This window comes from Furipterus horrens, unplaced genomic scaffold (genome assembly GCF_987537825.1).
Source record: "Furipterus horrens unplaced genomic scaffold, mFurHor1.1.pri manual_scaffold_7, whole genome shotgun sequence".
Classification (NCBI taxonomy): domain Eukaryota; kingdom Metazoa; phylum Chordata; class Mammalia; order Chiroptera; family Furipteridae; genus Furipterus; species Furipterus horrens.
Window position 1 is genome coordinate 27,979,847 of NW_028327177.1, and position 13,548 is coordinate 27,993,394.

A 13,548-nucleotide genomic window follows, 5' to 3' on the forward strand; every position below is an offset into this window, starting at 1 on the left:
CTCCAGGGAAACTACAAAGAACTCCAGGGAAGCTACAAGGAACTTATGGAGAACTACACCAGTATAAAAGAGGACACAGAAATTATCAATAAGAACCAGGAAGAGACTTCAGGCCACGAGGGAGGAGTAAACAGACATGCTGCATCTCCCTCCACAACTAAAAAGGAATACAACTACCTCAAAACTAGAACAACCAGAAGTTCCAGAAAATCAAACTGCATGGAACTCCAACAAACAAAGATATAAAGAAGAAATACCCATCCAGACAGATAGGAGGAGCAAAGCTGGGGCAGAGAGGACGCGATGTGGTGGCGGCAGAAAGCGCAGTTACACGTTTTAAAAAGTCAGGAGGGACACTGGAAAGCGTTCCCAGCTCCACACTGGACCTTGCAGCCCACAGTCCCAGCACCAGGGAAAATCAAGCCTTATTGGTTCTGACTGTGCAGACCAGTGGGGGTTGGGGTGGAGGAAGAAACTGCCAGTCTCTCAGCAGAGTCCACTTGTTTAAAGGGCCCCCAAAGTCCTAGAACAACCGCAGACCCACCCAGTCTGGGAACAACGGCCAGGGCAGCAGCTAGAGGGGTGCCAGTCCGGTGCGGAAGTTGGAGAGGTGCCTGGAAAAGGGGCGAGTGCTGGGCAGGCAGCATTGTTCCCTCTCGGACCCCTCCCCCACATACAGCGCCACAACGTGGTGAAACACGTCACCCTGTACTGACGAATACCTAAGACTCCGCCCTTTGCAACGTAACAGGAGTGACAGCTCTACCTGGGATGCGGAGGTAAACAAACACAGGAGCCTGTCAGAATGAGACAGAGAAGTATGGCCCAAAAGGGGGAACGGATCAAGGTTCCAGTGGGAGAACTAAGTGACGAGGAGATAGCCAACCTAACAGATGAGGAGACAGAAAACCTAACATATGAAAAATTCAAAACACTGGTGATAAAGCTGCTCACAAGCTTGACAGATATGCTTGAATATGATAAACGCATAAGAGAAGAAGTGAAGGCTCTGCTAAGTAAAACAAAGGAAAACCCACACAAAACCAATGGTGAAAGGAAGGAAACCGGGGTTCAAATCAATGATTTGGAACATAAGGAAGGAAAAAACAGTCAACCAGGGCAGCATGAGAAACCAAGAATTGAAAAACTTGAGGAAAACTTCCCAAATTTTGTGAAGGAGATGGACATACAGGTCCGGGAAGCACAGAGGGTACTGGGAAAGCCGGACCCAGAGGGGACCACAGCAGGACACATCATGACTGAGATGCCAAAGGTGAAAGATAAAGACAGAGTCTTGGGGGCAGCAAAAGAGAGCTGGAGAGAGAGGCGGAGAGTTGCCTACAGGACGTTGCCTATAGGACTATCAGTTGATTTCTCAGAGGACACTTTGCAGGCAGGAAGAGACTGGCAAGCAGTATTCAATATGATGAAAAGCAACCTACAACCAAGATTACTCTACCCAGCAAAGCTATCATTTGGAATGGAAGGGCAGATGAAGTGCTTCCCACACAAGCTGAAGCTAAAGGAGTTCATCATCACCAAGCTATTATTATATGAAATTTCAAAGGGACTTACTTAAGAAAAAGAAGATCAAAACTATGAACACTAAATGACAACAAACTCACAACTATCAACAACTGAATCTAAAAAATAAGTACAAAATCCAACTAAGCAAACCAGAATAGGAACAGAAATCATAGGTATGGGGATCATTTGGAGGGTTATCAGCTGAAAGAGGGGAGGAGGAGAAATGGGGAAATGGTGCAGGGACTATGAAGCATTATCGGTTGGTACAAAACAGATAGGGGGAAGTTAAGTATAACATAGGAAAGGGTGAAGCCAAAGAACTTATATGCACAACCCATGGCCATAAACTAAGTGGGGTGGGATTCCTGGAGGGAAGGGGAATTACTGGGCAGAGGAGAGCAAAGGGGAAAAAAATTGGAACTACTGTAACTAAATAATCAATAAAATATACTTAAAAAATAAAAAAGATCCAGGAAGAAATGAAGAATACAATTTCTGAACTGAAGAACACAGCAGAAGCATTCAAAAGCAGGCTAAATGAAGCAGAGGATCAGATCAGTGAGGTAGAGGACAATGTAGAAAAAAATTCCAAGACAATACAACAAGATAAAAAAATACTGAAAAAGAATGAAGAGTGTGTAAGAAAACTGCTGGATAACATGAAACGAAAAATATTTATATTATAGGGATACAAGAAGGTGAAGAAGAGGAGCAAGGGATTGAAAACCTAATTGAAAAAGTAATGACAGGAAATTTTCCTAACTTGATGAGAGAAAAACTCATGCAAGTCCAGGAAGCACAGAGGGTCCCAATGAAGATGAACCCAAAAAGGCCCATTCCAAGGCACATCATAATTAAAATGACAAGAGTCAAAGACAAAGAGAGAATCATAAAAGCAGCAAGAAAAAAGAGCAAAAAACATACAAGGGAGCTCCAATAAGGCTATCAACTGATTTCTAAGCAGAAACACTACAAGCCAGAGGGAATGGCAAAAAATATTTCAAGCAATGAAAAACGAAGGCCTACAACAAAGAATACTCTACCCAGCAAGGCTCTCTTTAAAAATAAAAGGCGAAATAAGGAGTTTCCCAGACAAAGGAAGACTAAAAGAATACATCTCCACCAAACCAGCATTGCAAGACATGCTAAAGGGAATGTTTTAAGAAATAGAAGAAAAACAGAGAGGGAGAGGAACACAGGTACAAAAGGAAATTAATAATTACCTGTCAATAATAACCTTAAATGTAAATGGATTAAATGCTCCAATCAAAACACATAGGGTAGCAGAATGGATACAAAAACATGACCCATCTATATGCTATCTACACAAACATACCTCAAAACAAAAGATTTACACAGAAAGTGAAGGGATGGAAAAAAGTATTCCAAGCAAATGGACATGAAAAAAAAAGTTGGGGTAGCAATACTTATATCAGACAAAACAGATTTCACAGCAAAGCCCATAAAAAGACAAAGAAGGGCATTTCATAATACTTAAGGGAATAATCTATCAAGAAGACATAACCCTGGTGAACAAATATACACTCAACATAGGAGCACCTAAATATATAAGGAAAATACTAGAAGACTACAAGAAGGATAACAACAGCAACACACTCATAGTAGGGGACTTTAACACCCCATTGTCAACAATGGACATATCTTTGAAGCAAAGAAACACCAAGGATATTGAGGCATTGAACAACACACTAGAACAAATGGACATAACTGATATATATAAAACTTTTCATCCCAAAGAAGCAAAATATACATTCTTTTCAAATGCACATGGGACATTTTCAAAGACAGACCACATGGTAGGACACAAAATAAGGCACAACAAATTCAAGAAAATTGAAATTATATCAAGCATCTTCACAGATCACAATACCTTGAAACTAGAAATCAGTCTCAAGGAAAAAACTCAAAAATATTCAAACTCATGGAGAATGAATAACATGATATTAAATAATGAATGGGTTAACAATGACATCAAGGAAGAAATCTAGAAGTTTCTGGAAACTAATGATAATGAACACACAACAGCCCAAAACCAATGCAATACAGCAAAAGCAGTCCTGAGAGGAAAGTTCATAGCAATACAAGCCTACCTGAAAAGGCTAGAAGAATCTCAAATAAAAGATCTAACCCTAGAGCTACAAGAACTAGAACAACAACAAAGCCCAGAGTGAGTAGAAGGAAATCATCAAGATCAGAGCCAAATTAAATGACATAGAGACTAAACTAACAATTCAAACTATCAACCAAAGTAGGAGCTGGTTCTATGAAAAGATAAACAAAATCAACAAGCTTTTAGCCAGGTTCATCAAGAAAAAAAGAGAGGACCCAAATAAAGTCAGAAACAAAGGAAGAAAAATCAAAACCAATATCACAGAAATACAAAGGATTGTAAGAAATTACTACAAACAACTGTATGGCAAGAAACTTGACAACCTAAATAAAATGGACGAATTTCTAGAAACATATAATCTTCCAAAACAGAATCAAGAAGTAGAAAGCCTGAAAAGACCCATAACAGAGAGTGAAATTGAAACAGTAAAAAAAAACTCCCGGCACATAAAAGCCCTGGACTGGATGGCTTCACAGGCGAATTTTACAAAACATTTAGGGAAGAAATAATGCCTACCTTTCTCAAACAACTCCAAAAAATCCAAGGAGAGAGAAAATTTCCAAACTCTTTCTATGAAGCCAGTATTACCCTAATTCCAAAACAACATTACCCTAATTCCAAAACCAGGTCAAGACTCAACAAAGAAAGAAAACTACAGGCCAATATCGCTGATGAACATAGAGGCTAAAATCCTCAACAAAATATTGGCAAACAGTATCCAGCAACACATTAAAGAGATCATACACCACAATTAAGGGGATTCATCCCATGAATGCATGGATGGTTTAATATTTGTAAATCAATAAATGTAATACATCACATGATCGTATCAATAAATGCAGAAAAAGCATTTGCTAAAGTACAGCACCCATTTATGATGAAAATACTCAGCAAAATGGGAATAGCAGGTACATACCTCAACATGATTAAGGCTATATATGAGAAACCTAAAGCCAACATCAGGAACCAGACAAGGATGTCAACCCTCTCCACTCTTATTCAACATAATGTTGGAAGTTCTAGCCACAGCAATCAGACAAGAAAAAGAAATCAAAGGCATCCAAATTGGAAAAGAGGAAGTAAAACTGTCATTATTTGCAGATGACATGATAATGTACATAAAAAACCCTATAAACGCCACTAAAAAACTACTCGACGTAAGTGAATTAGGCAAAATAGCAGGGCACAAAGTCAATATTCAGAAATCGAAGGCATTTCTGTACACCAACAATAAAATTTCAGAGAAAGAATAAAAAAAATTTCCCATTTACTATAGCAATAAGAAAAATAAAGTACCTAGGAATAAACTTAACCATAGAGATAAAAGACCTGTACTCGGAAACCTACACAACACTGAAGAAAGAAATTAAGGAAGATACAAATAAATGGAAGCATATACCATGTTCATGGATGGGAAGAATCAACATCATTAAAATGTCCATATTACCCAAAGTAATTTACAGATTCAACACAATCCCTAATAAATACCAATGACCTTTTTCACAGACCTAGAACAAATACTTCAAAAATTTATATGGGACCAAAAAAGACCCTGAATAGCCAAAACAATCTTGAGACAAAAGAACACAGTAAGAGGAATCACAATACCTGACGTCAAACAATACTACTAAGCCACTGTGATCAAGACAGCCTGGTAATGGCATAAAAACAGACATATAGATCAATGGAACAGAATAGAGAGGCCAGAAATAAACCTAGGTCTCTATGGTCAACTAATATTCAACAAAGAGGAAAGAAGCACAAAATGGAATGAAAAGAGCCTCTTCAACAAATGGCGCTGGGAGAACTGGACAGGGACATGAAAAAAAATGAAACTAGATCACCAACTTACACCACACACCAAAATAAACTCAAGATGGATCAAAGACTTAAATGTAAGACGTGACACCATAAAAGTCCTAGAGGAAAACATAGGCAGGAAAATTTCAGATATCGCATATAGCAATATTTTCACCAATACATCTCCTAAAACAAGGGAAATAAAGGAAAGAATAGACAAATGGGACTACATCAAACTAAAGAGTTTCTGCTCAGCAAAAGAAAACATCAGCAAGATGAAAAGGAAACCAACCATATGGGAAAACATATTTGCCAATGATACCTCAGACAAGGGATTGATCTCCAAAATGTATAAAGAACTTACACATCTCAACACCAAGAAGACAGACAACCCAATTAAAAAATGGGCGAAGGACCTGAACAAACACTTTTCCAAGGAGGATACACAGAGGGTCCATAGACACATGAAAGAATGCTCAACATCACTAGCCATTAGAGAGATGCAAATTAAAACCACAATGAGATACCACTTTACACCAGTCAGAATGGCCATCATCAACAAATCAAAAAACAAGTGCTGGTGAGGAGTGGAGAACAGGGAACCCTAGTGCACTGTTGGTGGGAATGCAGACTGGTGCAGCCACTATGGAAAACAGTATGGAATTTCCTCAAAAAACTAAAAATGGAACTGCCTTTTGAACCAGCGATTCCACTGCTAGGATTATACCCAAAGAATCCTGAAACCCCAATTCAAAAAGACGTATGCACCCCTATGTTCATAGCAGCACTGTTTATAGTAGCCAAGTGCTGGAAACAGCCTAAGTGCCCATCTGTAGATGAGTGGATTAAAAAACTGTGGTACATTTACACAATGGAATACTATGCAACAGAAAGAAAGAAGGAACTTCTGTCATTTGCAACATGGATGGAACTAGAGAGAATTATGCTTAGCAAAATAAGCCAGGCAACGATAGAAAAATACCATATGATATCATCTGATACAGGAGACTAATAAACACCACAAACAAATCAACAAAATTGAACAAGGAACAGAATATCAGTTATTGGGGGAAGGGAGGAGGGACAGAAGGGGGATCAGTAGGGGAAGGGTCTAGTCAAAGAACATGCATAAATGACACATGGACATGGACAATGGGGTGAGGAATGACTATGGGAGAAGGGGTGGGCTTGGTTGGGGTAGCAATGGGGGGAAAAATGGGACTACTGTAATAGAAAAACAATTTAAAAAAAACTATAGAGTCAAAAACTTATTTCTAGTATCTATTTATATTATAAGAAGTGCTGTAAAATTTAATTGGTCATTCTTAGAAAATTATTCTCTAAAATCCAATTGTTTGCATCCAATAATTCTATGCACAATACCATTATCTTGACTGGGAAGGGGGACTGGAGGAAATTGCATTTTACCTAAAAGTTTCACTGAAAATTAGGTGATTTAAAAATACAGTTTTATAATCACCACAGAAGTGAACAATAGGTATTAACTGCTTTGAAATCTTTCCAGAATAAAATTATTATGGCCATTCTCCTTGGTGCAGAATCCAAGTTCCTCAATCCCTTATCTGCCCACATATTGACGAGAAACCAAGGCCCTGACTATGTGACGTGGGTTGGGTGTCATCCCACAAACCAAAACTGTCACCAGTTTGGTTCCCAGTCAGAGCACATGCCTGGGTTGGAAGCCAGGTCCCCCACTGCGGGGGACGGGGAAGGGGGGCGGTTATGAGAGGCAACATATCAATGCTCGCACATTGATGTTGCTCTCCCTCTCTCCCTCCCTTCCCCTCTCTCCTAAAATAAATAAGTCTTTTTTCTTAAGTCCTCGGGTGATAATACAAAATGTTTTTTAAATAAAGCTCTGATAAACAAAGAAACCAGGGCTGTCTTCTAAAAAAACTTTGGCTCTACCTACAGTTGTTTCTCTTTATCTAATGTACACTCCTTACAGTAGAGATTTGGTTTGGTTTTAAGTGACAATATATGATAATTTTTAATTCTTAAGCCATTTTGCATTTTGTTTTTTTAAACAAAAACAGGAAAGTAAGGCTTTCTAGCATTTAACACCTTCAGAATATAAGAAGGTCCAATAAAATGCAAAAATTCTATATCTACTCCTTTTAGTAACTTTTTCAAAAATACATTGTCTTCATTTCAAACAAAGGAGTTCAGTCATCTCCAGTACCATGGACAAAATTATTAAATTAATTATTTATGTATTCTAATTCACAGACTTAAATGTCACATCAAATAAAGCATACAGGGTTAATCATTCATATTAAAAAGCATTACTTTCTGTAGCTAAACTAAGCATTTCTAGAGTTACCTCTTAGGATGGGGTACTTGAAGACAACAGAAAAAACTATGGTTGCATAACTTAATATTCAAAACAAGGAAAATGCCTTGCTTGGAGTCCTATAGAATTATTAGGCTTTCTACACAAATGTGACTTTGCAAGAAGGTCCTTCTTTCAGATATCAAATAGTCTCTAAAAGCCTATGCATTTCTAATATTTTCTAGATAATGCAACTTGATTATAATGCTGTTTAAATATAGATGCCAGTCGTTGTCTGAAATATAAAATTATGACTGGCTTATAGCTTTAGCTTTTCAGCAAGTTTAGTTGTACCCACCCTCAATTTGCTTGGTCACTCTAGCCCACTGAATTCCTGGCTACTTTTATTAAGAGTCAAGACAATATACAGCTAGCCTAACAAAAAAAAAAAAAAAGAAAAGAACTTGTCAGGCTCTCCAGGACAGCCAGAGGCAATGGAACCTACACTTCCCCATCTGCCTATATGTTTACACCTACTGAAAAACAGTAGTCTTCATTCTATACGAGGAGCAAACTGCAAGCTATCAAAATGCCTCCACCAGCCATTTGTGCTGTCAGTATCCAAAAAATCCTACTTTCATAGGTGAGAAACTATATATACTTAGTTGTCCTCTTTCACTACAAATTCACCTGCTTTCTTCACCCACAGGTTCTCATTAAAATCTGCCAGTACTTAACTTACACCTTATGGTCTTAGTCTCTGTATAAAACCCACATCCTTAGGAAAATTACAGAGACCCAAGATGGTGGAGGAGTAAGTAGAAGTTACATCAACTTCCTCCCAGGACCAAACTGGAATCATAACTAAAGTGTAGAAATATCATCCTGAATAACCAACTGAACACAGCTGAAGAGAAGCTTTACACCAAAGACGGAGAGAAGAAGCCACGTCAATACAACGTAACTGGTAGGGAGTGCAGAAGAGGCTCAAGAGGTCTGGCTGGTATCCCATGGGTGGCAGCTAGAGTCCTGGAGGGATATTTCAGTGGACAGGGGGATCTCCCTTAGAAGTGTTAGGTATAAAACCCAAGCCGGGCTCCCCAGCCTACAGCACTGCAACTGGGAAAGGAACCCAAATAATATATGCCTGTGAAAGCAGTGGGGTTTCAGTCTGCCAGAGAGAAACAGTAGGAGACACAGAGAACCTCTTAAAGGGCCAATACACAAAATTTTGTTTGCTGCCACTTACTCTGGGCTCCGGCAGAAGAAGAGCAGACTTGACTAGACATACTTGAGGAGAGTCTGGGGCTGGTGTCTCTGGGAAGAAACAGCCAACACAATCCCTGCGCTGAGTCATTCCCCACACTGCAGGAACCATCTTTCTCAGGCAGAACACTCCCCCTTCAAGTGGCAACAGCCTGAAGGAAGGTAATAGCCCTGCCCCACAGGAATTACCCCACAATGTGGCGTTGAAGTTCTGTTACTGAGGAATACAGATGGAAGACTTTCATTCTTTCGCCCTACAGAAAGCCTACAGGCTGAGGCCTACCTCAGCTGTGGTATGTAACCTGGTTCTTTCTGCACACCCAGGCCCAGCAGAGAAAGCGACCTGCTGTGGAACACTGATAGCTCCAAGCAAGCTTCCCAAGGCCAGTCACAGGCAGGATCTGACTTATGTGTGCACCAGAGTCTTTGCAGATCTACCCAATACATAGAAATACATACAAAGAAGCAGCCAAAATGGAAAGACAAAAAAACAGTCCCCAAATGAAAGAAAAAGAGACTTCTCCAGAAGAACTAGATGAAATGGAGGCAAGCAATTTATGAGATAGAGTTTAGAGTAATGATTATAAGGATACTCAACATCATTAAAAAAGACACAAAAACCATAAAAAATGACGTGTCAGAAATAAAGAATGGAATATCTGAAATAAGTAATACACTGGAAAAAATAAACAGGAGGTTAGAGGAAACAGAGGATCAAATAGTGATTTGGAAGACAAGGTAGAAAAAACAACCCAGGCAGAACAGCAAAAAGAAACAATAATTTTAAAAACTGAGAGAGCTTAAGAAACATTTTGGACAACATGAAGCATAACAACATCCATGCTATGGGAATACTGGAAGGAGAAGAGAGTGAGCGTGGGATCGAGAACCTGTTTGAAGAAATAAAAAATGAAAACTTCCCTAACCTGGTGAAAGAAAAAGACATACAAGCCCAGGAAGCTCAGATAGTTCCAAATAAGTTGGATCCAAAGAGGTCTATACACAGACACATTACAATTAAAATGTCAAGGCTTAAAGACAAGGAGAGAATCCTAAAAGCTGGAAGAAAAAAGCAGGTAGTTACCTACAAGGGAGCACCAATTAGACTGTCATCTGATTTTTCAACAGAAACATTTCAGGCCAAAGGGAGTTATGAGAAATATTCCAGGTGATGAAAAGCAAGGGCCTACGACCAAGGTTATTTTACCCAGCAAGGCTATCATTTAAAACTGAAGGAGAAATAAGGAGCTTCCCAGAAAAGCAAAAGCAAAAGGAGTTTGTTAACAGCAAACCAGTACTGCAAAAAATTTTAAAGAGCTTGCTTTAAACAGAAGAAAAAGAGAGGGTATAAAAAAACAAAGTTAAAGAGTCTAACAATAAAATAGCACAAATATGTATCTATCAATAATCACCTTAAATGTACATTGTAAATGGTCTAAATGTTCCAACCAAAAGACAAAGTGTAGCTGAATAGATAAAAAAACAAGACCCATATATATGCTGCCTCCAAGTGACCCATCTCAGATAGAAAGATACACACAAAATAAAAGTAAAGGGATGGAAAAAGATAGTTCATGCAAATAGATGGAAGAAAAAGCTGTAGAAGCAATACTTATATCTGATAAAATAGATGTTTAAACCAAAGCTATACTAAGAGACAAAGAAGGACACTACATAATGATAAAGGGAACAATCCAACAAGAGGAAATAACCCTAGTAAACATTTACGTACCCAACACAGGAGTACCTAAATATGTGAAACAAATCTGGATGGACATAAAGGGAGAAATCTACAGAAATACAGTCACAGTTGGGTATTTTAACACCCCTTTGACTTCAACAAATAGATCTTCCAGACAGAAAATCAACAAGGAGACAGCTGTCTTAAACAACACACTAGATCAAATGGATGTATTGACATCTTCACAGCGTTTCACCCAAAAGAAGCAGAATATACATACTTTTCAAGTGCATAGAGAATGTTTTCTAGGATAAAACACATGTTAGGACACAAAACAAGTCTCAATAAATTTACAAAGACTGAAATCATACATAGCATCTTCAGTTACCACAATGCTATGAACCTAGAAATCAATATTGAATTGTTGAAACTTTATGTTTGTAAATACTACCTGTTGTAGATTATATTTTCAGCTATCTACTTTAGGTCAAGAGAAGTTTGCAATAACTTCCTAAATAAAAAAGACATGAGACTTCCGGCCAAAATGGAAGACTAGACTGACACGCTCCGTCTACCTCCACAACTAAGAAGGAATACAACTACCGCAAAACCAGAAATAACCAGAAGTTCCAGAAAATAAATGGAAGTCCAACATATTAAGCTATAAAGAAGTGGTGCTCATCCAGACGGGTAGGAGGGGTGAAGCCAGGGTGAGAAGGCCAAGCTGTGCTGGCGGCAGCAGCAGCGGCGACAGCGGCAGGACAGTGGTAAGCACAGCCACCCGTATTTAAGGGGAGGTGAGAAGCTCCTGGGGAGCACCCCTGGCTGCAGACCAAACCTGTCAGCTCGCGATTCCAATGGCAGGGAAGGCAGACCCCCATTGCCTTGGACTGTGAGGCCTGGAAGGGGTGGGGACAGAGGAGGAGGCTCCCAGTCTCTCAGCGGAGAGTGAACGGCAGGAATCTATCTTGGACCCCTAACCCCGCAGAAAATGCCACAGTGTGGTGACAAGGGTCGCCTGGTAGTGATGAGTGCACAGGGCTCTGCCCCCTATAGCGTAGGAGGTGTGACAGCCCCACCCAGGAACCAAAGGTAAACACAAAACTGTCAGGATGGCACAGATCATGATAGAGATCCCAGTCCCACAGCTGACCAGACAGCAAATATCTAATCTAACGAAGCAGCAGATAGGAAATCTTTCTGAGACACAGTTCAGAGTTTTGGTTATAAAAATGCCTACAGACATAACAGCAGATCTTAAACAAGACGGGAAAGAAATGAAGGCTAGTCCTGCTGAAATGAACAAAAACACATATGAAACTAGTGGTGAGGGAAAGAAAACCAGGGATCAAATCAACAAATCGGAACATAGGGAAGGAACAAACAGTCAGCCAGTGCAGAAAGAGGAAACCAAAAGTGAGTTAAATGAGGAGAGGCTCAGAAACCTCTGGGACAGCTATAAGCGGGCCAACATCCAAATCATAGGGTAGCCAGAAGGTGAAGAAGAAGAACTAGAAATTCAAAAGTTATGTGAAAAAATAATGAAGCAGAACTTCCCTAACTTGGGGAAGGAAATAAGACTTAAAGGTCCAGGAAGCACAGAGAGTTCCAAAACAACTGGACCCAGGGAGAACCACACCAAGACACATTATAATCAAAATGTCAAAAATTAAGGTTAAAGAGAGAATCTTAAAAGCAGCAAGAGAGAAGAAGAGAATTATATACAAGGGGGGTCCCAATAAGACTATCAGCTGACTTCTCAAAAGAAACTCTGCAGGTAAGAAGGGACTGGCAAGAAATATTCAAAGTAATGAGAAGCAAAAACCTACAACCACGATTACTCTATCCAGCGGAGCTGTCATTCAGAATAGAAAGGCAGAGAAAGTGCTTCCAGGACAAAGTAAAACTGAAGGAGTTCATCAGATCCAAACCACTACTATATGAAATGTTAAAGGGACTTGCTTAGGAAAAGGAGGATCAAAACTATGAACATTAAAATGAAAACTGTATCACAACAACGAACAACAGAAGCTAGGAAATCGAAACAAAGGCAAACCAAGTAGGCAACGAGAGTGGAAAAAGAATTATAGGTACGGGGAACATTATGGGGAGAGGTAAGCAGAGAGGGGGACAAGGGGAAAGGGAGGGAGATGGTACAGGAATTAAGAAGCATAGTAGGAGGGAATGGAGTAGACAGGAAGATGTTGAGAAGAACTACATGCACAACCAATGGGCATGGACTAAGGGGTGGGGCAACTGGAGAGAGGGGAGTCACTGGGTGGAGAGGACAAAGGGAAAAGAAATTGGGAAAACTCTAACAGCATAATCAATAAAGCATTTTTAAAAAAATAAAAACAAAAATAAAAAGACCTAAAAGATAGTAGTTATAACAATAATAATATTTAAATAATTATATTAATAAAAAATATTTCAATCACAAGAAGAACACTGAAAAATACAAAAAGCATGCAACCATGTTGCCCAGGCAGCCACATGGCCCCTGGTCATGTGGGCTCCACACACAGGTTCCAGGAGGAAACCTGAAATGGACAGCAGCTGGGAACAAGCTAAGTTCCCTGATGTGCCCTGACTGGGAATCAAACCGGTGACCCTTTGGTTCTCAGGCTGGTGTGCAATCCACTGAGTGACGTCAGCCAGGGCACAAACACTTTTTTAAATAAAAAGATCTATAAAACCTTCAAAATGAGTTTAATATAGAAAAGGAAATGTACTCTTTCCGAGAACTTTACATAATATGAAATTTATCAAAATTTTAATATTTGGTACATATCATAACTAACTCTTGATTATAAAAAAAAAAATGTCTTTTTAATCAGCTTTACAAAGAAA

General features: G+C 39.3%; 1 protein-coding gene across 1 annotated transcript in view; it reads right to left on the reverse strand.

Moving 5' to 3' along the window:
- The window catches only part of VPS13B (vacuolar protein sorting 13 homolog B), a 714,607-nt gene that overhangs the window by 634,332 nt on the left and 66,727 nt on the right, over nt 1-13,548 (reverse strand). The gene's annotated exons all lie outside the window — the stretch shown is intronic.